The 26,950-nt window shown below is 38.8% G+C and overlaps 1 protein-coding gene across 1 annotated transcript in view; it reads left to right on the forward strand.

Annotated features, from left to right (window-relative positions):
* The first annotated feature begins 1,665 nt into the window (after positions 1-1,665).
* DSE (dermatan sulfate epimerase) overlaps positions 1,666-26,950 on the forward strand; it is a 112,295-nt gene continuing 87,010 nt past the window's right edge. The window contains exon 1 of the mRNA XM_054505519.2: positions 1,666-1,838. The gene's annotated coding sequence lies outside the window, so the exon portion shown is untranslated. The remainder of the gene's footprint in view (positions 1,839-26,950) is intronic.

Raw genomic sequence — 26,950 nt, forward strand, 5'->3', positions numbered from 1 at the left:
AGCTCTCATGTACCATAGATTTTAGTTATATATATAGTTATTAATTTTAATTAATAATTATTATTAATTACATGTTATATATGCTATATATTACCAAAATATATGCCAACAATAAATATATGCTTTGTGTCTTAACTAGTTTGAATAAGCTTAGTAGGATGAAAAAACACAAAAAAATACAGCCTGCTGAAATTTAGACATGAAGAAACAGATTATGAAGATCTCATAATAGCTAAAAAAGATGAATCTCTAATTTAAAACCTTCCACTATAGGTGAGTTTCACTATTGAACTCTAGAAAATATTTAAGGAATAAATATCTTTATGACTTTATAGAAAACAGAAAAAGAGGGAAGGCTCTCCAATTTAACTTACGAGGCCAGCATAACCTTGATATCAAAACAAAAATAGGAAATTATGAGGAAAAAATTAGGGGGCAACTTCAATCATGAACACAAATAACAAAATTCTTAATTTCAGCTAACCAAACAATATGTACAAATGATAATATGTCACATATAAGTTAAGTTTGCTGTAATGATGAAATATTAACATAAGAAAACCAAATCAGAATTTACCACATAAACAGAATAAAGGGAAGAAGTTGTATCAAAATCTTTCTGGAAAAGCAGTTGATTCAAGTCAGCATTTGTCTATGATTAAAATACATCTTTTGGCAAACTAAGAATAGAAAAGAATTTCTTTCATAGAGGATATCTATAAAACACCAAAGCAGTCACCATAGACATATTGAAAGCTTTCCTTCTGAGATTAAGAATAAGACACACATAGTCAGCCTTATACTGGAGGCCATATTCAACGTGGTAAGGAAAGAAAAGAAAATTTTTAAAAAACCATAAAACTGATATTATTTAATGTGACTTGTCTATGTGGAAAATCCCAAAGATTCTACAGATAGATAATTAGAATTAGATGAGTTTAGCAACTAAATATTTTTTAAATTGCACTTCTGTGACAGGTTAACAACAGAAAATAAAACAAAAAAAAATTTAAATAGTATAAGAAATATTTAAACCTAGGAATAAATATCTAAAAATTGTGAAAGAAACATAAAACATTTCTGTGAGACATTAAGAGACATAAATTAATGCAAGCTGATACCACATTCATATACAGGAAGAATCAACATTTAAAATGTTCATTTTTTTGAAACTGAGCTTTAGATTCAATAAAATTACAGTCAAAATCCTTCTAGGTTTATATGTGTGCTTAAATGTGTATGTGTATTTGTATGTATCTGTGTATGAGAGAGAAAGGAACTTGAAAGCAATTATGAAGAAATTATGAAATATATATGTAATATTTTCAAGTTCACTTCTTTGCTATGTTGCTCTCCATCCCAGCTGGTTGGTTTTAACTTGTTCTACTTTAGTGAACATTAGTGTACTAATCTGTTTACACATTTGTCTCTCACTTTTAGATTCCAGTGTTTTACAGGGCTAGCTCTTATATTTGTGTCTGTGTTATTCCCAGTATATCATATCACACACATGTCTGTTGAATGAATGAATGAGCTTTTCTACTCAACATCTTGACTCAGTGGGTAAGTTCCCGTTTTAACCTTTTTAAAGAAAGCTTGAAATCACTCTGCTACCTTCCAGCAGAATTAAAGCCAAATCACATTCTTTTTTTTTTTTTTTTAAGATTTTATCTATTTAGAGAGCACGAGCCCAGAAGGAGAGGGAGAAGCGGACTCCCCACTGAGCAGGGAGCCCGATGTGGGGCTCGATCCCAGGACCCTGAGATCATGACCTGAGCGAAGGCAGACGTTTAACCAACTGAGCCACCCAGGCGCCCCGCCAAATCACGTTCTGAAAGGTAAAGGATTCTACCTTATTTTTCCATTTGAAGTAATTCACAGTTTCATTTCCTGTGGCTCTCTTAATGCACACACTGCCCAAGTTTCACAAACTGTATCCAGAGAATAAGGCTCTCTTTGCTGATATTGTTTTCTGTTTTCTCTGTGTGTACTTAATCATAAACATCTCTCTCAGAATTATGTTCACGATATGAACATCCCTGCTGTACGTTTATATTTAGATGTCAACTTCTTTGGAATCTGCGGGTAATTTTATTTAATAATAAATCTGTGTTTTATAGAAGAAAAATTTAAAAGTATATATCTTGCAGTATATCAACAGAAAATGCACCCTCTTGAAAAGGATCATGATGACCTAGACAGAATCTAAAAAGTTGTATGAAAGAATGGTATACAAGCCTGCAAGATGCTAAATAATGTGATAGAGTTAATTTTAGCTAAAGACTTGCTCATCTGAATGTTAGTTATAATTTCTAAAACACGTTTTAAAAAATACACATTATTTTATTTTATTTATTTATTTTTTTAAAGATTTTATTTATTTATTTGACAGAGAGACACAGCGAGAGAGGGAATACAAACAGGGGGAGACACAAGCCGTGGGAGTGGGAGGGGGAGAAGCAGGCTTCCCGCGGAACAGGGAGCCCGATGTGGGGCTTGATCCCAGGACTCTGGGATCATGACCTGAGCTGAAGGCAGATGCTTAATGACTGAGCCACCCAGGCACCCCAAAAATACACATTATTTTAAAAATAATACAGAATGTCACCTACCTGAATGACATGTGGTCTGTTGTGTTTGTTTGCATGTTTTGAAGAAAAACAATAACATTGAATTATTTTAATATAATTATCTTGTGCCCAAAATATCTATATATATATATTTTAGGCTAAGTTCATAGTCTCTGTTGCAAAATATTAATGACTGATATATATGTATTAATATTTATGACTATAAGAATAGCTAATAATAGTGATATACTTACTGATAATGCCCATGTTTACATTTTATCTTTTTAAAAGCAATAACCTTGTGAGTTATAAGTACTATAACTACCCGTGTTTTACAAATAAGGAAACTAAGGCACAGAGAATACATATTTGCTCAATGTGACACAGTTGGTAAGTGGTAGAGCTAGTACATAAATCTAAATGATCTGGCTTCTGAACCCTTGCTCCTCACTGCCATCCTATAGTACCTTGTACATATGAGGAAAACATATATAAGAAAAGTTGTTTTGTGCAAGATTTCCTTTAGCTAAATTTTGCAATGGTATTCATCATTTAAAATTAGAAAATCCTAATTGCAGAATTAATCTGCATTAGTATTGAAAAACATTAGTATTACTGGTGATTACAGAGGGTCCTGAGGTTAAATAAAGACAAAACGTTTAGAAAAATGATGTTCTGGTGAAGTCTGAGATTTCAGAAATATAGAGTAAAACAGTTTGACATACTTCTTAATGACTACTAGCAAAAATGACCTGTGTGATTTGGTTTTTTAGAAATGACTCTGAGAACCTCGAATATAAGTTATGTCTGCTCTGATTTATATAGACTTTTTACTCCTCTATTGAATAACACTTCTGGCAGTTTTGTAGAACATTCTTAAATTTGGTATAACTATGAAGATTACACCTTCAGAAACTCCAACAGAAATTTTGCAATTACCATGATTCTGTCTGATAAGAGAAACGACAAAAACCACAAAGAATAAACTTCATCAGTTCTTTCCTATAACAAGAGCTTTGTTATTCTTCACAACTCTGTTTGGTGTCCTGATTAACCTTATTTTTTTTTGGCTCTACTTATCTTTAATTAATATGCATCCTTTCATAGTGAAATGTTTTAAATTTGGATCATATGAATTTAGAAGTTATTATAATTAATAGACTGAACCAAAGATTACCTTTGGCATAAATTCAGAGAGAGTGGAAAGCTTAGCTAAACAATTCGACCCACACCCAAGCAGCATCTGCAGAGTTTTTGTTACCTAATTTGCAAAATCTGTGCAGCTTATTCCATTCACAAAGCTGTAGAGTGATAGAAAGCTTTTTCCATTTTCCAGCAAAATACTGTTCAGGCAGCAACATGTTTATAAAAACAAAGCAGCTTCATGCCAGTTCATCAGGATTCTCCAGCTTCTGTAGTCAAGGGTCTCTGGACCTCTGAGGGCTTGCCCAGACATCCTTGCTCAGGACCATCTGGAACTACTGTGGTTCCAAATAGCAAAACTGAGTATTTCAGAAATGTTTGCTGTAATCTTTGTTTTATTTTTCTCATGCATCCTGTGCTAGAATCTCTATTCGTCTGTATCCATTTACTAGTAACATGGTTTTTCTCAGTAGATAAAGTAGGTTGTCTTCTTCTTGTCTTTAACTGGCTGAAAAAGTCCAGAGTGGGATCTCCTTCACCCCAATCCTGTCCATCTGCTTACCATATTCCATGGCCACGTGTCCTGAATTTTTCATCTCCCAAAGCTGATGTGGCCACTCTACACTTCCAAGAACTTACATAATGTTAAATCTAAGAACATTTACAAGTTGTCAGGGAACATGTAACGCCCACAAGTAATTATCTTTTTTTCCATTTTTTCCTTTTCTTTCTTCTTTTTAGAACTTACTTCAATTGATGAAAGTCTCCAAATTTTTTTCGTGACTAGAATTTTAGGTTGATGAAAGGAAGTGCTAAATATAGTTTAAAAAGCAATGTTCTGGGGGCACCTGGGTGGCTCAGTCATTAAGTGTCTGCCTTCGGCTCAGGTCATGATCCCAGGGTCCTGGGATCGAGCCCCGCATCGGGCTCCTTGCTCTGCAGGAGGCCTGCTTCTCCCTCTCCCACTCCCCCTGCTTATGTTCCCTCTCTCGCTGTGTCTTTCTCTGTCAAATAAATAAATAAAATCTTAAAAAAAAAAAAGCAATGTTCTGCTAACAAACTCAGATTTTATTTTTCGAGCCATGGGAAACTATCATTTTGTTGTTTTAAAAGGGACTGTAATGATCAGAGCTAAGTTTTAAGAATATTAATCTGAATAGTATGTTTTGGACGGATTAAAGAGAGAAGAGGACAAGGTCATGAAAACCAGTTATTGCTGTATGATCAATCTGGGTGAGAAAGTAATGAAATCCTGAGCTAGGGAAGTAGTAGTGGAAATAAATAGGAAGGAGAAAAGGAGGAAGGCAACTGAGGTTTCAGGTTGCCTATTTCCCTGTTTCCTATGCTTAGTGCTAATACTATTATGGAAATAGGGAACAGCAGAAGAAGAATTGTTCTTCTGCTGTTAGTGGACTAGTGAAATAAATATCCAAGAAGAGGTATTGAACCAGACAACCTAGTAATTAAATTTGAAAGTCTTTTTACTGATAGTCTGTGAAAATGAATGGAATTTCTACGTGAGAATATGTGGTATAAAAGATAAGAGTTGCATGGGATTTTAAAATATACTCGCTGGGAAAAAAGGGATTGAGAAAGAAAAGTATACAAGGAAGGAACAGTCATGGAGGTGTGAGGGGACACATGAGAGTACACAATCACAGAAAGCCAGGAAGGAGAGTTTCATGCACATTTATCTATGTGGGGTTCATTGAGTCTCTTGAATAAGCAGATTAATGTTTTTAATCAAATTTGGCAAGTTTTCAGTCATCATTTTTTCAAATATTTTTTCTGCCTCCTCATGCTTTTCTTGGGTAACTCCCATTAAATGGATACTGGTACATTTGATGTTGTTTCACTGGTCTCTGTTCTTCAGCTTGGATCATTTCTACTGATTTGTCTTCAGGTTCACTGATTTTTAATTCTGTCATCTTGAATCTGATTTTGAGCCCTTCTAGTGAATTTTTCATTTCGGTTTTCAAATCCAGAATATACATTTGTTTCTTTTTTCTAATTTCTACCACCTTACTGAGAATTTCTGTTTCTTGATCCATTATTATAATGCTTTCCTTTAATTCTTAAAACATGGTTTACTTTTGGGACGCCTGAGTGGGTCAGTCAGTTGAACATCTGCCTTCAGCTCGGGTTGTGATCCTGGGGTCCTGGGATCGAGTCCCCCATCAGGTTCCTTGCTCAGCAGGGAGCCTGTTTCTCCCTCTGTCTGCCTCTCCCCCTGCTTGTGCTCAATCTCTTTCTTTCTCTCTAACAAATAAATAAATAAAATCTTTAAAAAAAGAAAACAACATGGTTTACTTTAGTTCTTTGAACTAAATAGCCAATTTTTAAAATAAGTGCTTTGTATTTTTTGTCTACAAAATTCAACTTTTGGGATTTAGGAACAACCAGAGACGTTTTTTTTAAACCAGAGACTATTTATATTGACTGCTTTATGTTCTGAATATAGGTCACACATTCTTGTTTCTTTGCCTACCTCATAATTATTTAGTTGAAAACTGGTTAGACATAGTAGACAACATATTGTAATGAGTCTAGATTTATTTATTTACTTACTTATTTATTTTTACTTCTGAAGGTTATTGCTGCTGTTGATTCTTGTTTGATAATTTGGTAACTTGCCTGGACTAAATTTGTAAAATTTTTCTCTCCTGCCATTTGCATGTGCTGATGTCCCCACATATGTGCATAGATCCATATGTATTATATATGTCATATATGTGTATATCTTTATTTCTTAAACTGAGCAAAGTTTTATTTATGTACATATATACATGTATATCTGTATATAAATAAATATATGTATATATACAGATATACACATATTTCTGTATATAAATAAATATACATATATAAATAAATATATACAGATATACATGTATATATAGTATATCTACATACACACACATATACACATACGGTGTTTTTTTTTTAAGATTTTATTTATTTATTTGACAGAGAGAGACACAGCGAGAGAGGGAACACAAGCAGGGGGAGAGGGAGAGGGAGAAGCAGGCCTCCCGCAGAGCAGGGAGCCCGATGCGGGGCTCGATCCCAGGACCCCGGGATCATGACCTGAGCCGAAGGCAGACGTTCAACGACTGAGCCACCCAGGCGCCCCCACACACATGGTTATTTTTATTTTGTTTCCCTGTGTCTGCATGACTTAGTGATTTGACAGGTTGTGCTCAACACATTGAGCCAGTAAGTTCTCTGTCCTCTGCCAGTGAATCTCTGTGAATATGGGAGCTCGTTGAAAGTTCAGGCTATTTTTTTTTAAGTGTGCTCCAGTTTCAACTTTTACTTTCCAGTGGGCCTTTTCATATTTCCCCTATGCATGCACATAGCTCCAGGGTTGGCCTGGAATGGGTGACTAGCTTTGGCTCCCTCTCGTCTCCACATATACACAGACAGGAATATGCCTCAACCATGACCACAACCTCGGACTAGTAGAGCTGTTGGCTCTCTCGTTCACCCACCTAAGAGCTCATTACTTCCACTAAAAATGTTGGGAGTGGTTGTCTCCCACCACTCCAAACCGAGTGAGCTCGCACTTACCATGACAGAGAAGCTGCCAGTTTTTATAGCCTACCCTACCTCTACCAAACCTCTGTCCTTACTGAAGAGGCAACAGGGGGTAGAGAGCAGCTTCAGGCCAGAATGCCACAGTCTCTTTATTCTTACTCAAAATTCAACAGTTTTTCAAGCCTAAACACTTCTCAGATTGTTGTATACCTTTGGTCAATTTTCAGAGTATTGAAATTATTGGTTTTGTCAATTTTATCTAACTTTATAACTGCATTTTAGAAAGAGGTTTTACACTTTACTTTCAAATTTTATACTTTATTTTTTCTCTATTCCAAAGTGATTTGTATGTCATAAAGGAATAGGATAATAAGAAAATTGAAAGTGATCAGGCCATTTCAAATGCCTTAATAAAAACTGTTCAAGAGGACGGTGGAGGAATGATATAGAAAGTCAATGTACTATCCTTCTACATTATTCTAGGATCTACTTACTTCCTCACAGAATAGAAATCTTTGACTCTCTAACTCCTGTGGCAATAAACTTCATTTAAAGAAGCATACTTACATTAGAACTCATTCTTCAGGGGCATCTGGGTGGCTCAGTTGGTTGGGTGTCTGCCCTCGCTCGAGTTGTGGTCTCAGGGTCCTGGGATCAAGCCCCAAGTCGGGCTCCCTGCTCAGTGGGGAGTCTGCTTCTCCCTCTCCCTCTGCCCTTCCGTCTGCTTGTGCTCTCTTTCTTTATCTCTCTCTCTCTCTCAAATAAATAAATAAAATCCTTAAAAAAAAAACAAAAAAAACCTCATTCTTCAGAGAAAGGAATTTACATCTCTCCTTTTCATATCAGAAAAGTTTATGCCAGAGAACTCAGGATAAGCCAATCTGAAAATTACATTTTTTTTTAAAGATTTATTTATTTGACACAGAGAGAGAGACAGCTAGAGAGGGAAAACAAGCAGGGGGGAGTGGAAGAGGGAGAAGCAGGCTCCTGGCTGAGCAGGGAGCCCGATGCGGGGCTCGATCCCAGGACCCTGGGATCATGACCTGAGCCGAAGGCAGACGCTTAACGACTGAGCCACCCAGGCGCCCCTGAAAATTACATTTTGAGCTTCCATCCAGATTTTCTCAGGGACAAACCCCTGACACAATTGTTTATTCTTTGAGGGTGCAAAAAATTCAGTGAAGCATTGTGTTCTATTCAGTTGATCATTATGATATTTAAAACTATTTCTTAAAGAGCAAAGTATATGGTTCTCTAAATATCAGGCAGGTCCTCACTGCTTTGATGGTATTCTCAAAGAGGAGTTATGTGCCAAACATGTATTTTCACTAAACCGGTATACTGCATGTACACATATAATCGGCTTCCAAGCAAGGAAAAAAGCTAGAGCAATTTTGGGGGGAGGGTTTAATGAAATTATACATGATGAAGATAGATTTTCATTGTATAACAATTTCCCTGGCACATGTTCCTTTCAGAAAAAAAAAAAAAAAGTCTTGAAAGTCATTGTTTGATGAAACATTCCAGTCACTATTCTGCATTGTATTATTTTACACAGAACTTAGAGTCTTAGAAAAGAATGTTTATTTGTTAAAAGCTACTGAAATTGGCTAATATTATTGATACTATAGTTTGTTTTTACATAGAGTTTAGTAGAAAATTTATTGTGATTAAGTACAAATGTAGTTGTCTACCTTTCACCTTTTCCTCGAAATAGTCAACACCGTTAATAACTTTCCTACAGTAGAGATGTGAATGTTTTTCCTCTTGCTGAGTCCCCAGTGTCATGAATCCATAATCTAGAATGCTTATTTTATTTTATTTTTTTAAAGATTGATTTTATTTATTTATTTATTTATTTATTTATTTATTTATTTATTTGACAGTGAGAGAGGGAACACAAGCAGGGGGAGTGGGAGAGGGAGAAGCAGGCTTCCCACAGAGCAAGGAGCCCGATGCGGGGCTCAATCCCAGGACCCTGGGATCATGACCTGAGCTGAAGGTAGACGCTTAACGACTGAGCCACCCAGGCACACCTAGAATGCTTATTTTAACAGCACAGTCATCTGATCTCAGTTTGGCTATCCCATACCCAGATCTCCTGGCAGCCACAGAATAACCCTTGCTGGTACCCATGAGAGAAAACAGAGGTTCTGTTTGGGTATGGTAGAAGATAAAAAAAGGAACTTCATTTCACATCTTATAATTTTTGGTTTTTATTTAAGGAAATTGGTAACCTTATTAACATCTAAAGTCTTAGGAACTATTTTTGTAGCTAATTATAATATTACATTCTTAATGACTAAATATATCACAACTACATTCTATTATAGTGGTATTTGTCATTATTAATAACTCATTATTTTTACCTCATAAAATAGCTATATATATATATATATATCCTGCAGTTTTTAATAACATTCCATAAAAAGAGAGAAAGAATAAGGTATTTGACCATCTTGGATTGTTTTTCATAAATCCAGTGCCCTCAAGTATATAATTTTAGAAACTCAGGTTTTATCAGTTTAATTCAAATGATCAGTCTTTGCTGATTAGAATAGTATTCTCTATCATCCAGTGTATTACAACTCTAATTTTAGGATATTTAGGAATTTGAGTTTGTAATCAGAAAGCTCCCTGGTGCTATGAATGGAGACAAAGGTCTTGAGGAATGTTTATCTCAACTCAGAACCTGGAGAGTTGTCTCTCATGTTTTATAATACATCTTTCTAGTGGCCTCAGTTCTCTCATCTCAGAGTGCTACTTTTTAGCTTATGAGAACTTTAAGTCCCATCATTAAACCTTTACTAATTGTGTGTAACCTCCGTGGTTACACTTAGTTCCCACTGGACTATAACCAAAATTCATTCCAGTCTCTCCCATCATCTGGAAAAAGTTAGTTAAAATCTCCAGACCTCAATTCTGTCTGTAAATATGTAAAATAAAAGGGTTAAACTAGATGTCCAGCTACAACATTTTATGATTTTAGGTGTTTATATATTCTTGGAATCAGTATCAATACATAGTGATACCTTATTGAATGTTAAGTGAGTGAACCTACTATTATCTGTCTACACATAGTTTCCTTGGACAACCAGTCCTTTCAGACTTAGCTTATCCCGTTACTATGTCTAATGATTAGTTCAACTAATATGACCAGTCAGAACCATTTGTTTTCTCAATCACAAGGGCTCACCAAACACAGCACTATTTCAAATGATTAAGTACCTGCCCTGGAAGAATCTCTCAATATGGTGCTGAATTGGCATGGGTCATTGATCTTAATTTCTAGACTCTGCATGGAGATAGATGTGTTTGGGATGGTTGTTCTTAAAAGCAAAAGACTTAACATCTGGGACGCCTGGGTGGCTCAGTCATTAAGCATCTGCCTTCGGCTAAGGTCATGATCCCAGGGTCCTGGGATCGAGCCCCACATCGGGTTCCTTGCTCAGCGGGGAGTCTGCTTCTCCCTCTGCCTGCTGTTCCCCCTGCTTGTGCTCAATCTCTCTCTCTCTGTCTGACAAATAAATAAATAAAATCTTTAAAATATATATTTTTACAAAAAGGGTTATCCATAGTCTTAGCATTAGGTGGAGCAGAGGTCCATAGCTCTTGAATGGGTTAGTAAATACCAAAGAATTGAGAAATATAAAGCAGGAACTTTGGGATGCTTTGAGGAGCACACGTCAAACCACCACAACCTCAGATGTTGTGCTACAGAAGTAAGAGGGCCAAGAAGAAACATTAGTCAGGTCTGGGACTCCACTCATCCCAATAATATGCCTGGCAGAGAAATTACTACCTGTTTTGCAACATAGCCTTAGGGCAAGTCTGGGCAAGCTTTGGGTGGGCAAAAAATTGGCTTCCCAAAACTGACCTGGTTTGCCAAGCCAACCCACGTACATGCCTCACACATGGAATCTTCCTTTTTCCCTCTTCTCTTTCCTTTTTTCCTTCCCACTTCCTTCCTTCTTCATTTCCTGCCTTTCTTCCTCTTCCTCCAACCTCTTCCTTCTACTTCTCTCCCCTACCCCTGCCCTATCTGTCTGTTCTTCTCTTTCTTTCTTTTTCAGAACGATTTGTGGAAATGTGGAATGTGTTTGTCAGACAACTGCATCAGGGACAGTTAAGCGGAAGCCAGAGGCATGAGTGTTGTGGTCATCATAAGTGCTTGGGCTTCCCCACCTCCTCATTTGTTTATGTTAGCTAAGTACTAAAATCAAGGTATTTACTAATTTATAGTGCAAATACACATGTGAGTAAATGTGTTTGTGTGTATGTGTGTATGTGGAAGCATCTATGTGTATGAGTCTGAGTTTGTTTAAACACTGATGGATGTTTTTCCAAATGAACTGATCATGACCTCTAAGTTGTGGTTTAACAGAAGGAACTTTATGTCCTACTTTTTCTCTGGAGAAATTAAAAGATTACTAAGGGTGGTGGTGGGGCAGCACTGTGCATATTTGTGTGTGAGTGTGTGAGTGTCAGGTAATATTGGGTGGAAAATTTAGGGATATTTTCCTTTGTAGTATTCCAAATAAATCTGTTTATGTTGTTATCTGTTATGTAGTTACTGGGAATAAATATCTTTCTTCATGAAGGCCTTCTTAATTTCCAGAAAATCTTATAACTGTTTATCAGTAAGGTCTTTAAATAGACTTTGTTTCATTAACAGTAATAGCTACCTTTGAGCATTTACTCTGTCTGGCATTGCCCAACACTTTACATTCTCTTATTTAATTCTATAGATGGGCATTAATATCCCCAGAAAAGATGACATTTGGGGAGGCTAAGCAATTTGCCTGATGTAATAGAGCAAATAAGTTGTACTGCTGTTACTTGAATATAGATCTGTCTCTAGCCACAGGACACCCGACATTGTGCCATAAAGGGACTCAGATAAATATGGCATGGCTTATTTTAGAATTTTTCTCCTTTGATGAGAGCTTGTCTGTAAAGATGCCTGCTTTTTGTGAACTTTAAGCTAATGTAAAATGATTTGATAATTATTATTTTAAATTTAAAAAAATCTTCGGGCGCCTGGGTGGCTCAGTCATTAAGCGTCTGCCTTCGGCTCAGGTCATGATCCCAGGGTCCTGGGATCGAGCCCCACATTGGGCTCCCTGCTCCGCGGGAAGCCTGCTTCTCCCTCTCCCACTCCCCCTGCTTGTGTTCCCTCTCTTGCTGTCTCTCTCTCTCTCTTTCAAATAAAATTAAAAAAAAAAAATCTTTAAAAAAATAAAATTAAAAAAAATCTTATAGTCAGTCTAAACATACTCATATGCCATGTATAGAAATTCTTAGAAAAGGTTTTAGGGCGCCTGGGTGGCTCAGTCGGTTGGGCGACTGCCTTCGGCTCAGGTCATGATCCTGGAGTCCCGGGATCGAGTCCCGCATCGGGCTCCCTGCTCGGCGGGGAGTCTGCTTCTCCCTCTCCCACTCCCCCTGCTTGTGTTCCCTCTCTCACTATGTCTCTGTCAAATAAATAAATAAAATCTTTAAAAAAAAAAAAAAAAAAGGTTTTAAAGTAGATGTAAGCAGCCTTCAGATGCTGAATCATAATCATAATGGTTATCTGCTTTTAAAGAGTGATGTAGCATCATTTTCTAGACTTAAGAGAACTTTCAAATATACACCTAAACCTGCAGCAATATTTGGAGGTAATATTTCCTGATATATAGTCCTCTTAAAGAGAATGAAGGTAATAGTTAGTGCAGGCTACACAGGAACAGAGTCTCCTTGGGATGCCTGGGTGGCTCAGTCAGGTTAAGCATCTGCTTTCGGCTCAGGTCATGATCCCAGGCTCCTGGGATCCAGTCCCGCATCAGGTTCCCTGCTCTATAAGGAGCCTGCTTCTCCCTCTCCTTCTGCCTGCCGCCCCCCCGTACTGTGCTCTCTCTCTCTCTCTCTGAGAAATAAATAAATGAAATCTTTAAAAAAAAAAAAAGGAGCAGAGTCTCCTTCCTCACATTTGTCTTTGAGATGTAAGGTGAGGATTAGGGAACTCATTGAATAAATGTTGACCCAAACTGTATGAATTTAATGATCAAAATCCTTTTAAAAAAATGTTTAAGGTTGGAAAACATTTTTATTTCCAACCAATAAATAAAGTTTTATCTGTTGAAAGCCTGTTGTGTGCTATGTGCTGCTTAGGTCTTATATCACACAAACCTGATGCAAATCTTAACAACCACTCTAGGGACTGGCCTTTATTCTCGTCAGGTTCTGTTGGTTGCGAGAAACAGAGTTCCTCCTTTCATGCTGTCTCAAAAGTGGTGAGTTATTTTAGGGGTAGATGGGGGTTTGTACATTAAGGGAACCAAGAAACTCGTGGTATTGCTGTACAGTAAAGCCTTACAAGAACTGCAGTTAGAACTTTGTCAGAATGCGAAGCAGTGATTCCAGAAAATCACTCTTTCCACTCCAGGAAAGAATGATATTTTGCTGGCATTAATTTTTCTTTAAATGTTTGGTAGCATTCATCAACGAAACTAACTGGCTCTGGGTTTTTCTTTGTTGAGAGGTTTTTGATTGCTGATTTAAACTCCTTACTCATATTGGTTTATTCAGATTTTCTATTTCTTCATGATTCAGTCTTGGTAAGTTGTAAGTTTCTAGGAATTTATCAATTTCTCCTAGGTTATCTAATTTGTTAGCCTGTAATTGTTCATAGTTGCCTTATGATCCTCTCTATTTCTGTTGTATCAGTAGTAATATTTCCTATTTCATTTCTGATTTTATTCATTTGAGCTTGATCTCTCTCTCTCTCTCTCTTTCCTTTTCCCCCTCCCTCCCTCTTCCTAGTTAATCTAGTTTGTTGGACTGATTTCTTAATTTAGTTCTTAGTTTGTCAATTTTATCTTTTCAGAAAACAATTCAGTGTCATTGATCTTTTCTATTGTTTTTCTGATCTCTATTTCATTTATTTCTGCTCTTTGCTATTTCCTTCCTCTTACTAATTTTGGGCTTAGTTTGTTTTCCTAGTCTTTGAGATATAAAATTCGCTTGTTTATTTAAGATCTTTTTTCTTAATGTAGGTTAAAACTACTTTTGCAGTATCCCTATAGGTTTTGATATATTGTATTTCCATGTTTGTTTGTTTCAAGATTTTTTTTTTCTCTTTTGATTTCTTCTTTGACCCATTGGTTGTTCAGGAGTGAGTTATTTAATTTCCACAAATTTGTGAATTTTCCAGCTCTTCTCCTGTTATTCATTTCAAAACCATTATGGTTGGAAAAGATACTTGGCATGATTTCAGGTTTCTGAAATTCACTAAGACTCTTGTGACCTATCATATAATCTATCCTGGAGAAGCTCCTGTGTGCATTTCAGAAGAATGTGTGTTCTGATTGGATGGAATGTTCTGTATATGCTCTAGTGTGTTCTGATTGGATGGAATGTTCTGTATATGTTATTAGGTCCATTTGGTCAGAATTATGGTTCTAGTCTAATGTTTCCTTGTTGATTTTCCATCTTTAATTTATCTATTGTTGAAAGTGGGGTATTAAAGTCCCCTACTGTTACTGTGTTATTGTCTACTTCTCCCTTCAGATCTGTTAGTATTTCCTTAATACATTTAAGTGCTTCAATGTTGGGTGCATATATATTTATGATTGTTATATCTACTTGATGAATTAACCCCTTTATCAGTATATAATGATCTTGTCTCTTGTTGCTATTTTTGGCTTAAAGTCTTTTTTGTCTTGCATAAGTATAGCTGAGCTACCCCTGCTTTGTTTTGGTTTCCATTTGCATGAAATATCTCTGTCCCTTCCCTTTGAACCTACATGTATTCTTAAAGCAGCTGAGTTTGTTGTAGGCAGCAAATAATGTGAGTCTTTTTTTTTCTTAATCCATCCAGATTTTGTATGTCTTTTAAAATTTTGTTATGTTTTATTTATTTATTTTATTTATTTTCTTTTTTTAAAGTAGTCTCCATGCCCAGTGTGAAGCCCAACACAGGGCTTGAACTCACGACCCTGAGATCAAGAGCTGAGCTGAGACAAAAGTCAGACCTTTAACTGAGAGCCACCCAGGCACCCCTGGACAGTTTTATTATAATGTGCCTTGGAGAAGACTGTTTTGGATTTAAATTTTGGGGGTGACCTATTAGCTTCATGAGCTTGGATATGCAAATCTCTTTCCAGGTTTGGGATGTTCTCAGCCACTATTCCTTTAAATAAGCTTTCTACCCCTTGCTTCCTTTCTTCTTGTGGGACTCCAGTGATGCAAACATTATTTCTTAGAATGGTGCTCTATAAGGCCCGTAGGATTTCTTCATTCCTTTCTTTCTTTCTTTATTCTCTGATTAAATCATTTGATTGATCTGTTTTCTAGATCATTGATTCTCTCTTCTGGATTAACTCTGCTGTTGAAGCTCTCTATTCAGTTCTTCAGCTCAGTCACGCATTCTTCACCTCCAAAATTTGGGTTGTTTTTTTTTTTAATGTTTTCTATATCTTTTTTGAACTTCTCATTTTATTCTTGTATTGTTTCCTGATACTGTTAAATTTTCTGTTGGTGTTCTCTTGTAGCTCTCTGAGCATCCTTAGGACAATTATTTTAAATTCTTTGTTGGGAAATTCTTTGGGGCCAGTTACTAAGGTTTTTTGGTTTTTTTAAATATTTTATTTATTTTTTCACAGAGAGAGAGACAGACAGTGTAGAGGGAACATAAGCAGGGGGAGTGGGAGAGGGAGTAGCAGGCTTCCCGCTGAGCAGGAAACCTGATGCGATGTGGGACTTGATCCCAGGACCCTGGGATCATGACCTGAGCCGAAGGCAGACCACTTAACGACTGAGCCACCCAGGCGCCCCACTAAGGGTTTTACTGTATTCCTTTGGTAGAGTCATGTTTCCCTGATTCTTTGTGATCTCCGTAGCCTTGTGTAGGTGTCTGTGCATTTGAAAAAAGTCACCTCTTCCAGATTTTATGGACTGACTTCATTAATGAAGACTTTCACCTATGGGTGGGGCACACTAGAGCATACTATGACCCCAGGTCTGGGGTACTGGGCACCAACTGTGAAGGCATGTGGCAGCACCAGGCTGGGGATGGGAAGGACATGATATCTTTTTGGCTCAGGCTACTGGGGTGAATAGCATTGACAACTGTGTGGTACCTGGTGAGCACAGTGGGGGTCCATAGTGGCTGCAAGGGCTGTTGGGGTTCTCAGTGGCCTCCAGATCCAATGGCTATGGAGCAGGGCAGGCAACAGTGGCAGCTGGAGCTGGTGATATGCACGTACTGTGCTACTGGGGCCAGCTGCAGGTGCCTGTGTAATGGCAGGAACTGGTTGCACTATACTTAGTGGGGGGGGGGGCGGAGGAGGGACAGGCAACATTGGCTGGGGCATCTGCAGGGGCCCTGGCTATTGGCATGTTCTTCCATGGCTGCACAATTGCCCTGTAGGCTTGTGCATGCAGGGGCATACAGGTGTATAGCTGTAGGGACTAGTGGCAGGTAAACACAGTGGTGCAGGCTAGGACAAAGGACAGGGCCTGATCTGGGCCCACAAGCAGATAGGGAGACCCTGGCTGTCAGTTTATCCTCCTGTGGCTCCACAGTCTCTCCCTGGGTATGCACACTGCAGTTGAGGTCAGGGACAGTTGTTCAGGCCATTGGGTACAAGTGCACAGAATGGCTAACTTTGAATATGCACACAGCAGTGGGGGTCAACTGTGGGGGTTTGTGCTGGTGTCTTGCACTCTTGCAGCTGCAGAGGCCTGGGCTGGTTGCTGGTGAAGTTCCAGTCTCTGATGGGGGTAAAGCGGTGGGCGGTGGGTGGGGGTGGGCAGAGGGACTCAGGTGGCTGGCATCACCAAATGAGAATACCTGTGGGGTGAAAGTTGGTGAAATCTGCAGGGGTTCTGAATTAGTCTGGGGATCAGGCCCCTATGAGCTGTGATCGCCCCGGCTGCGTGGCTGCTGTTGGTAGCACCTGCATTCCCAGCTGCCTCTGTCTCTGCTGTGCTGGTCTGGGTAGGGTGAAACCAAAGCAGGACTTTTGTATAGTGTCCCAAAATGCTGGGTAAGCTGATTGCTCATCCCACTATTCTTTTCCTGTCAAAGGGAACTCTTTCTACCTGTGAAGTTCCCTCTTGGCTAGAACAGTACCGGCAGGGGATGGGATGATACAGGAAAATGAAGCTGTCTTCACTCCCTTCTGGTGAGATTTCAGGTGTTTTGTTCCATTGTGTTGCTAAAGTTTCTTAAGTGGATGCCAGAACTCTGCTGGAGCTCATTTTGTTTGTGAATAGCTGTTGATCTTTGTTGCAGGGGGAAGGAGGCTGCATTCTCCATGTCACCATTTTGGGCTCATCTGTTGTTTTGTGGCTGATACTTTTCAGCCTTCTACTCCAGTTAAGCCACAAATATCCTCATCTACATTTAAGACTCCTTTCTTTTCCCTTTGGGATAACACTGGCTAGAGCTTAATCAACCTAATTTCAACGTATCTGTTTTTTGAAAATTCCCTAGTAGCCTCTTTTGTCCATGCTTAAATGATTATGGAAGTCTAGAGACTTCTAATACATTTACCCATTCTTTTCATGTCAGTAAAATGAAAGTATTATGGGACTCTTCCCTTTAAAAGTTTTTTCAGGGGCGCCTGGGTGGCTCAGTCGTTGGGCGTCTGCCTTCGGCTCAGGCCATGATCCCAGGATCCTGGGATCAAGCCCAGCATCGGGCTCCCTGCTCAGCGGGAAGCCTGCTTCTCCCTCTCCCACTCCCCCTGCTTGTGTTCCTGCTCTCGCTATTTCTCTCTCTGTCAAATAAATAAGTAAAATATTAAATAAATAAATAAATAAATAAATAAATAAAGTTTTTCCAACTGCTCTGTTACCACTCAACTAAGGACATCTGAAGGTGAGAATCGGTCCTAGATTGAGGGCAACTAGCGTACACAGAAATGTTAAACAGGCTCAGAAATAGATTCATGGTTACAGCTGCAGCTCCAAGTCACCAGCTGGATGTGTCCCGGCAGAGTAGAATCTGGCCTTTTTTGTTTTGCAACATCAGCTAGTTGTTCTTTAATACCTTTCAACTTGAAAAAGTTAGTCTTCAATAACTGAAAGCACCCTATGCTCTCAGGATTAGTGTTGAAATCTTCCAGCCCACTGAGTAGACAGCAGATAGTCCTTTGATAACTATCTGGTGTGGTGGGGGGACTAACCACATGACCACTGCTTCCCTTATTTCACTCACCTCTCCAATAGCATGAAGGCTTAATTCGGTCAGTAAAAAGATTTTCAAACACTTCCCTGCAGATTGGTATGAACTGGCTGCTCATCAGATTTATCTGGTGAGATTTTTCTAAGATATGACCCATGCCCGAGGAACGGGGAGTGTTCAGAAATAGATATATTTTTAAGTTGCTCCAGTAATTTTGGTGAATAGCCAGGCTTTGGAACCATGGCCCAGAGCACCAAAGAGAAATGTAGCTCCTGCTTTTATCTTATGAACTTTACACTAGAGCAGTGCTGTCCAGTTTGGTAGATGGTAGCCACTAGCTGTGTATGGCCATCAAGCGCTTGAAGTGTGAGTAGCTACTTGAGATTTCAAAGACACCTTGACACACAGTATTTTGAACATATTGGGTCATGCAGAAATTTTATAAAACCTTATTTTTTTTTAAAGATTTTATTCATTTGACAGAGAGAGAGACAGTGAGAGTGGGAACACAAGCAGGGGGAGTGGCAGAAGGAGAAGCAGGCCCCCCGCGGAGCAGGGAGTCTGATGCGGGGCTCAATCCCAGGACCCTGGGACCATGACCTGAGCCGAAGGCAGACGCTTAACGACTGAGCCACCCAGGCACCCCTATAAAACCTTATTTTACCTGTTTCCTTGTACGTATTTATTTGTTGTATATAGATGATGACGTCACAAAAGTGTTGTGATCTTTTTTTTTAAGATTTTATTTTAAGTAATCTCTACCCAATGTGGGGCTCAAACTTAGAACCCTAAGATCAAGAGTCACATGCTCTACTGACTGAGCCAGCCAGGTGCCCCCCCGTTTATATATTTTAATGTAGCTACTAAACATTTAAAATTACATACGCAACTTGCATTATATTTCAGCTGGACAGTTCTGACCTGGAAGGCATTTGTTCCATGGGTCAAGAATTTTGAGTCATAAAGTTCTAAAATGCAAGGAATCTTGCAGATGATACAACCCTTTCCTTTCATATATGAGGATACTGGCACCCAGGTGGGTGGAATAACTTATTTTCACAGGAATTGATGGCAGAGCCAAGATACCCCTGAATCGCATATACTTGGATCCCCATCCAGTGCTAGCCTCTCTCACGCATGCTGCCTGCATTTGGCTGCAGTAGCTGTACTGAGTGTTTCAGGGTTCCTACAAGTCTGGGGCATAGAAAGTTTCCTCACCTACAGCCCCTCCTGCAGTTTCTGCTCATGGGCTCCTGTCTGCATAGCTGGTGCTTCCAAAATTCATTACTAAAGAGCCATCTTTGGGCCTTAAGCTGCTGTCTCCCTTTTTCACCATCTCACACTAATTACTAGCTTTGACTCCGCACAGAGCTGTGGTTTTAGTGAAGTCTTGGTAGTTTTCCAAAGCATGGCTCAAAAAACTAACAAACAAAAACTGTTTAGCTAATTAAGAAGTGTGAGCCTTAGAAATTCCTTAATAATGCCCCTCCCCAGAATAATGCCAGAAAAAAATTCTGGTTTTCTCTGTCATCTACCAAACAGTGTTCTTTCTCTTCCCTTTTCAGAGTACTAGCTCACTCTTCAGAAGGATCAAGTGCTGATGGGTAGCGAGCCACTCCCTGGCTCCTGCCCTTTAACCATAAGAACAAGTTTGGTTTTTTTACATGGCATCAGCAGAGACTTGCTTATATCAGACTTTTTTTTGCTGTTTTTAAGATTTTATTTATTTATTTGACAGAGAGAGAGATAGCGAGAGAGGGAACACAAGCAGGGGGAGTGGGAGAGGGAGAAGCAGGCTTCCTGCCGAGCAGGGAGCCTGATGCGGGGCTCCATCCCAGGACCCTGGGATCATGACCTGAGCCAAAGGCAGATGCTTAACGACTGAGCCACCCAGGCACCCCATCAGACTTTTTTAAAAACCAAAAAATATTTTTCCTTCTCTCTCATCCTTTAATAAACCATTTGAGATTTTTTATAGATTTTATTTATTTATTTATTCATTCATTCATTCATTCATTCATTCATTCATTTACTTACTTATTTAGAAAGTGCATGAGCAGGGGGAGGGGCAGTGGAAGAGGAAGAGAGAGAGAATCCCAAGCAGACTCAACGCTGAGCTTGAGCCAATGCAAGGCTCAATCTCAGGACCCTGTGATCATGACCTGAGCGGAAATCAAGAGTTGGACACTTAACAGACTGAGCCACCCAGGTGCCCCAAACTATGTGAGAATTTTAAGAAAATAATGTTATCGGTAGCATCCAAAATATTTCTAGAATCCTCTCCCTACCTCCATAGGAATATTTCCTATTCTAAATGGTGCATTCCAGGAACCTACTTCCCTGGATGATTCCAAGTCTGTTAAGATCCATGTATGTACGTGTCTAAAATGTATGAAAATCCATTTATGTGTGTCAAAGTCAGTGAAGACGCAGAGAAATATCAGGCCAATGCCTTTGCATTTTGATGTATATCCTTCTGGATTCCTTAGATTTAATCTGTCTTTTTAAATGAAATAGACTAAAATGGAAAATGTAAATATCGGTTTCTGAAACTGTCTTAAATGTATCTATTTCTGTATCTTTCTCATCTATCAATTATCTGTTGTCTGTCAACTATATACCCATGTTAGTTTTTAGCTTTAAAAAAGTTTGAAGAAAATCTGCTTTAGGGGAACTGTCAGAAACAGATCATTAGACTTTGTAACAATTCTTACGATTTCTTTTTTTTTTTTTAAGATTTTATTTATTTATTTGACAGAGAGAGACAGCGAGAGCAGGAACACAAGCAAGGGGCAGTGGGAGAGGGAGAAGCAGGCTTCCCCCGGAGCAGGGAGCCCGAAGCGGGGCTTGATCCCAAGAGCCTGGGATCATGACCCAAACCGAAGACAGACGCTCAATGACTGAGCCACCCAGGCACCCCACAATTCTTACGATTTCTTGGTATACTGAATAGGGAACACTTCCTCTAAGTTTGCAGATGTGATGATATCCTTCTTTCACAACTTCTTTTTCCCACAACTCCCATATTGTTTTTTTGCCTTTTAAAACTGTGGGTAGAGACATAAAAAAATGGGTAGGGGGATGATACTAAGTCTTATGGACATCTTAATAAATTATCAGAGGCCTTTGCTTGGATGGTTCCAAGCTCTCTGGGCCAGACCTAGCTGACGTTCCTCCTCACTGATGCCATTCAGCAGAAGAGGCGGGTGGAATGTCAGCTCCTCAAAGGGCTTGCCTTGATGGGACCAGACTATCAAGGGTGCATTACATGAAGGAGGTTGTAGAAAAGTTTGGGCACCTGTTCAGACACATGTCTTTCATGTGTTATGCCTCAAGCATGTACTTGGAGGTCCGTAGCCAATGAGACTTGTTTATACTTCTGAGCCGTAGGACTACCAAACCAGTAACTGAAATTTAAAATGAAAACTTTACAGTGATATATAAAAGCAGAACACAATTCTGAAGGAGAAGGTATCGTGAGAAATATTGCTTCCCTATACAATTCTGACACTTCAGTCACCCAGGATATAGAATGTGGCACTTTTTAAATTGCTGATCCAGAATAATTGAGCCACCATTTGCCATTTCAATGTCAAAGCAACAAAAGTCACCTGCAAAGATTGAGGCCAAAAATAATTTACATTTTCTGATTTATCCTTCATTACACCTATTCTGCTTATTGGGGAAAGAAGGACATGGACATATTCTGCTTCAGTTTCTGGTAAAGCTGGCAAATAAGACTTGCTTATATATTTCTGAACCAAGAAAATACAGATAGTTCTAGTTCTGACAATGCTTCTTGCAACAAAAACAAAATTTTATGTTTAGAATGGTATTTCAGCAATTTCCTGACTGAAAGTGAACAGTGTATTTTGTCCAGCTTCTTAATGGTAAAATGTAATTAAAAAATAACCATTGTTATCATTGTTTATGGATTTCAGTAGTCATTGTCAATCATCATGATCAAATTTAAATTAAATATATCTTTCTTCCTATTTATAATTTTAGCTCAGCTACTATAGTGATATGTCTTGTTTCCTATATGTACTAAATAGTGTTTTCACATTAGAAGAATTCAGAAGCTTCTTAGCTTTCAGAGAATGACATCTGATTGATCAGGGACATGCGAAATTCAATGCTATTCTTTCACTCTCAAAATAGAAACTGTAATACAGATCTTTCATTTCAATACAGTATATATAACAGGTGTTGTGGTTAAGTGGAAACAGCTGGGAGTTTTACAGTATTATTACAAATCAGAATTCTATAATATTTCCTTTTCCCTTCAAGCATTTGTTAATCTCAGTTCATCTGTGGTTCTAAGTATTGACATAGCTTGCTTTCCTCATAAAATGGTATCGTTGACTTGTGAAGCAAGATCTCTTAGGTTAAGTTGCTAGGCCATGGTCATTCTTAGTGGCATCCAACAGAAGCAAAATTCATATGGCAACATCATTTTCAAACAATTCCCCACCAAGTTATGTTTTACTTATAAACTTGCTTACAGAGAAGGAATATTATCCTATATCTGCATATGGAAAGAAAGTCACATCTTTTTTTAAAAAATGATTTTATTTTTTTGTCAGAGAGAGAGCACAAGCAGGGGGAGCAGTGGGCAAAGCAGGCAGGGGAAGAAGCAGGCTCCCCGCTGAGCAGGGAGCTCCATGTGGGATTCGATCCCAGGATCCCAGGATCATGACCTGAGCCGAAGGCAGACGCTTAACTGACTGAGCCACCCAGGTGTCCCAGAGTATGGATTTTTGAGTAGATGTACCAATTTGATGTTAAGTCTCCCATTGCTTTGTGACCACTAGTATGGATATTTAGCATGTTCGTATGTTTGAAAATGTTGCCACCTTGGCCTCATTAGAACAGAATTCTAATTAAGCCAACTGCTCAGATACTATTCTTAAAAACTCTATTAAACCCCAGGACTATTAAGGAGATTGTTAGTTTTTTTGTTTTTGGTTTTTTAAAGATTTTATTTATTTGACAGAGAGAGATATAGCGAGAGAGGGAACACAAGCAGGGAGAGTGGGAGAGGGAGAAGCAGGCTTCCCGCCGAGCAGGGAGCCCGATGCGGGGCTCGATCCTAGGACCCTGGGATCATGACCTGAGCCGAAGGCAAATGCTTAATGACTGAGCCACCTAGGTGCCCCAGATTGTTAGTTTTGATTCGTTAGTTATTTGTTCCTCTCTGATGAGTTCGAGGTTTTTTAATTGTTGAGTTTTTAACTGTTTCATGTGCCTGGGAGAGAAAAGAGAAAATATCAAGGGGTTGTGTTTTCTACTCTCATGTGCTAACTTTTGTGCTGACAGTATTACAATTAAATTCACTGGTCAGACCTCTGGTAATTTGAGATGTTTTAAAATTTCATTTATATACAACTATTATATATTTGGGTGAAGTGGCATCTACAGTTTTTATCCTAGAGTGATTTATATTCCTGGTATTGAAAGAGATTTTGAAATTATGTAACTCCAGTCTGAGTTTATATATAAACTTTCTTAGTATTAAAACTTATGTTCCACATCAGAGCCTGATGTGGAACATAAGTTTTAATACTAAGATATACTAGAAATACTTCTTTTATTTATATGGTTGAATGACATTTTTGAGATTTACAAAGTAATCATATCATGTTTGTCTTTTAGAATTACCCCTGGACTCTAAATTTATAAGACTCTTTTTTTTTTTTTAAGATTTTATTTATTTATTTGAGACAGAGACAGAGCACAAGCAGGGCAAGGGGCAGAGGGAAAGAGACAAGCAGACTCCACACTGAGTGCAGAGCCTTTACGTGGGGCTCGATCCCCAGACCCTGAGATCATGACCTGAGTCAAAGTCAGACGCTCAACTGACTGAGCCACCCAGGCACCCCTGTGAGATTCTTTTAAAATATCTCATAAGCATCTGGCTACTATTCAAATCCTCATTTAGTCTTATACAGTGGAAAGACACTGACCATCAAATAAATCTTTAATTTTTATGAAGAAAAGAGAACCATGTATCTAGCAAATGTATTCTCAAAATAGCAATTCTTTTTTTTTTTTTTAAGATTTTATTTATTTATTTGAGAGAGAGAGAGAGAGCACAAGAGGGGGGAGCGGGAGAGGGAGAAGCAGACTCCTTGCTGAGCAGGTAGCCCAATGCAGGACTCGATCCCTGGACTCCAGGATCATGACCTGAGCCGAAGGCAGTCGCTTAACCAACTGAGCCACCCAGGCGCCCTCAAAATAGCAATTCTAAAAAAAAAAAAAAAAAATCCCTACTTAATGCACTACATCACCCGATTAATGAAAGGGATTAACAAATGTGTTTGTATCTAAAACTATAAAATAGAGCTATCCTATCACTTTCCTTTTGATGTACATTATCTAGATTATGTACACTATATTAAAATCCAAACTGTTTTAGGACTGAAAGACCCTTTAGTGATCTTCTACACCAGTGCTTCTCAGATTGGATTTACCTGCAGCACTTTAAAACTTGCTTAGCATAAGCATCCTGTAACAAATGGAAATCTCTAAAATTGGACCCCAGGCATCAAAGGTTGCCACCTTGGCCTCATTAGAACAGAATTCTAATTAAGCCAACTGCTCAGATACTATTCTTAATAACTCTATTAAACCCCAGGACTATTAAGGAGATTGTTAGTTTTTTTGTTTTTGTTTTTTTAAAGATTTTATTTATTTGACAGAGAGAAACATAGCGAGAGAGGGAACACAAGCAGGGAGAGTGGGAGAGGGAGAAGCAGGCTTCCCGCCTGCTTCCCCAGGTGATTCAGTGGGCAGCCTAGTGTAACAATAAGTGGCCTAGGCCAGTGATCCTCAAATTTGTACATAGGAACCACCTATAGAATTTGTTACAACATGGACTCTTGGTCCTTACTTCCAGAGGATCTAATTCAATACATCCGGTTTGGGGTCTGAAGGGTTTCAAAATCCCAAGCTATAAGGACTGAACCAAACCCCACCCCCATTCATATGTTAAAGATAGGGCTTTCAGGAGGTAAAGTTACTTGAGGTCATAAAGGTGGGGTTATAATCCTGTAGGACAGGAGGCCTTATAAGAAGAGAGAAAGATCCTTCTCTTTCTACACATGCGTGCGCAAGGAAAGGCCATGTGAGGACACAGTGAGAAAACAGGAAGAGAGCTCCCCCAGAAACAGAATTTGCCAGCACCTTGATCTTGGACTTTCTAGCCTCCACTATTGTGAGAAATAAATTTCTGTTGTGTAAGACACTCAGTGTATGGTATTTTGTTGTGGCAGCCCAAGCTGACTAATATGCCAAGTAATGCTGATGCTGGTGGTCCATAGACCACATTCTGAGTACACTAGCCTAAGCCACATCCCCCAGGAATTCTGTTTCAATTTGTCTGAGGGTAAAGGCAGGGCATCATTATTTTTTAATGTTTCCCGGGTGATGTTGATGTATAACCAGGACTGAGAGCCACTGATCAAGGGCAATTGCTTCAACTTATAGCTAAGGACACTGAGACTCAAGGAGGTAAAGTGGTTTGCCCTAGTTATCATGTATGCTATTGCTGAATTTTCCAAATTTATAGGAGGAGAAAAAAATTCTCCTGGGGCCACACACTAGTATGTGAAAGATTTAGTCCTAGAACCCAGCACTCTCCATTTCTAGGATTGACCCATTCATTTCTCCCCAAACAACATTAATTTGTTTAATTCAGGTAGATTCACTTTAAGTGGCTTTTTCACTATAGTACAATCCAAGAATATTGTATTCTGTGTTCTAGGTCTGCTCCAGAATTGTTGCTATTTGTTGTCACATGCTTAATGACTGATCATAAAGTGAGATTATACACACACACACACGTATATGTATATGTATATATGTGCATGCGTGTGGCTGATCTTCACACTGTAATAGTAATGTGCCCACTATGAATAGAAACACTGCCATCTAGCATTATCCTTTTTTTTAACTTTTTTTTTTTTAAAGATTTTATTTATTTATTTGACAGAGAGAGACACAGCGAGAGAGGGAACACAAGCAGGGGGAGTGGGAGAGGGAGAAGCAGGCTCCCTGCTGAGCAGGGAGCCCGATGCGGGGCTCGATCCCAGGACCCTGGGATCATGACCTTTGAGCCGAAGGCAGACGCTTAACGACTGAGCCACCCAGATATTTTTATTTATTTATTTATTTGAGAGAGAGAGAGAGCACAAATGGGGAGGAGGGGCAGAGGCAGAAAGAGAGGGAGAAGCAGGCTCCCCACTGAGCAGGGAGCCTGATGTGGAACTCGATCCCAAGACCCTGGGATCAAGACCTGAGCTGAAGGCAGAGCTTAACCGACTGAGCCACCCAGGTGCCCTAGCATTATCCTTTTTGCAAGTAGCAGGAAACGTAGAAAATTGATTCATGCAATAAAAATGTGAAAATTTGTTGAAACTTTTTTTTTTTTAAAGATTTTATTTATTTATTTGAGAGAGAGAATGAGAGACAGAGAGCACGAGAGGGAAGAGGGTCAGACGGAGAAGCAGACCCCCTGCTGAGCAGG

This window comes from Mirounga angustirostris, unplaced genomic scaffold (assembly GCF_029215605.1).
Source record: "Mirounga angustirostris isolate CCGP_5_RB_7025 unplaced genomic scaffold, mMirAng1.0.hap1 SCAF_8, whole genome shotgun sequence".
Lineage (NCBI taxonomy): Eukaryota > Metazoa > Chordata > Mammalia > Carnivora > Phocidae > Mirounga > Mirounga angustirostris.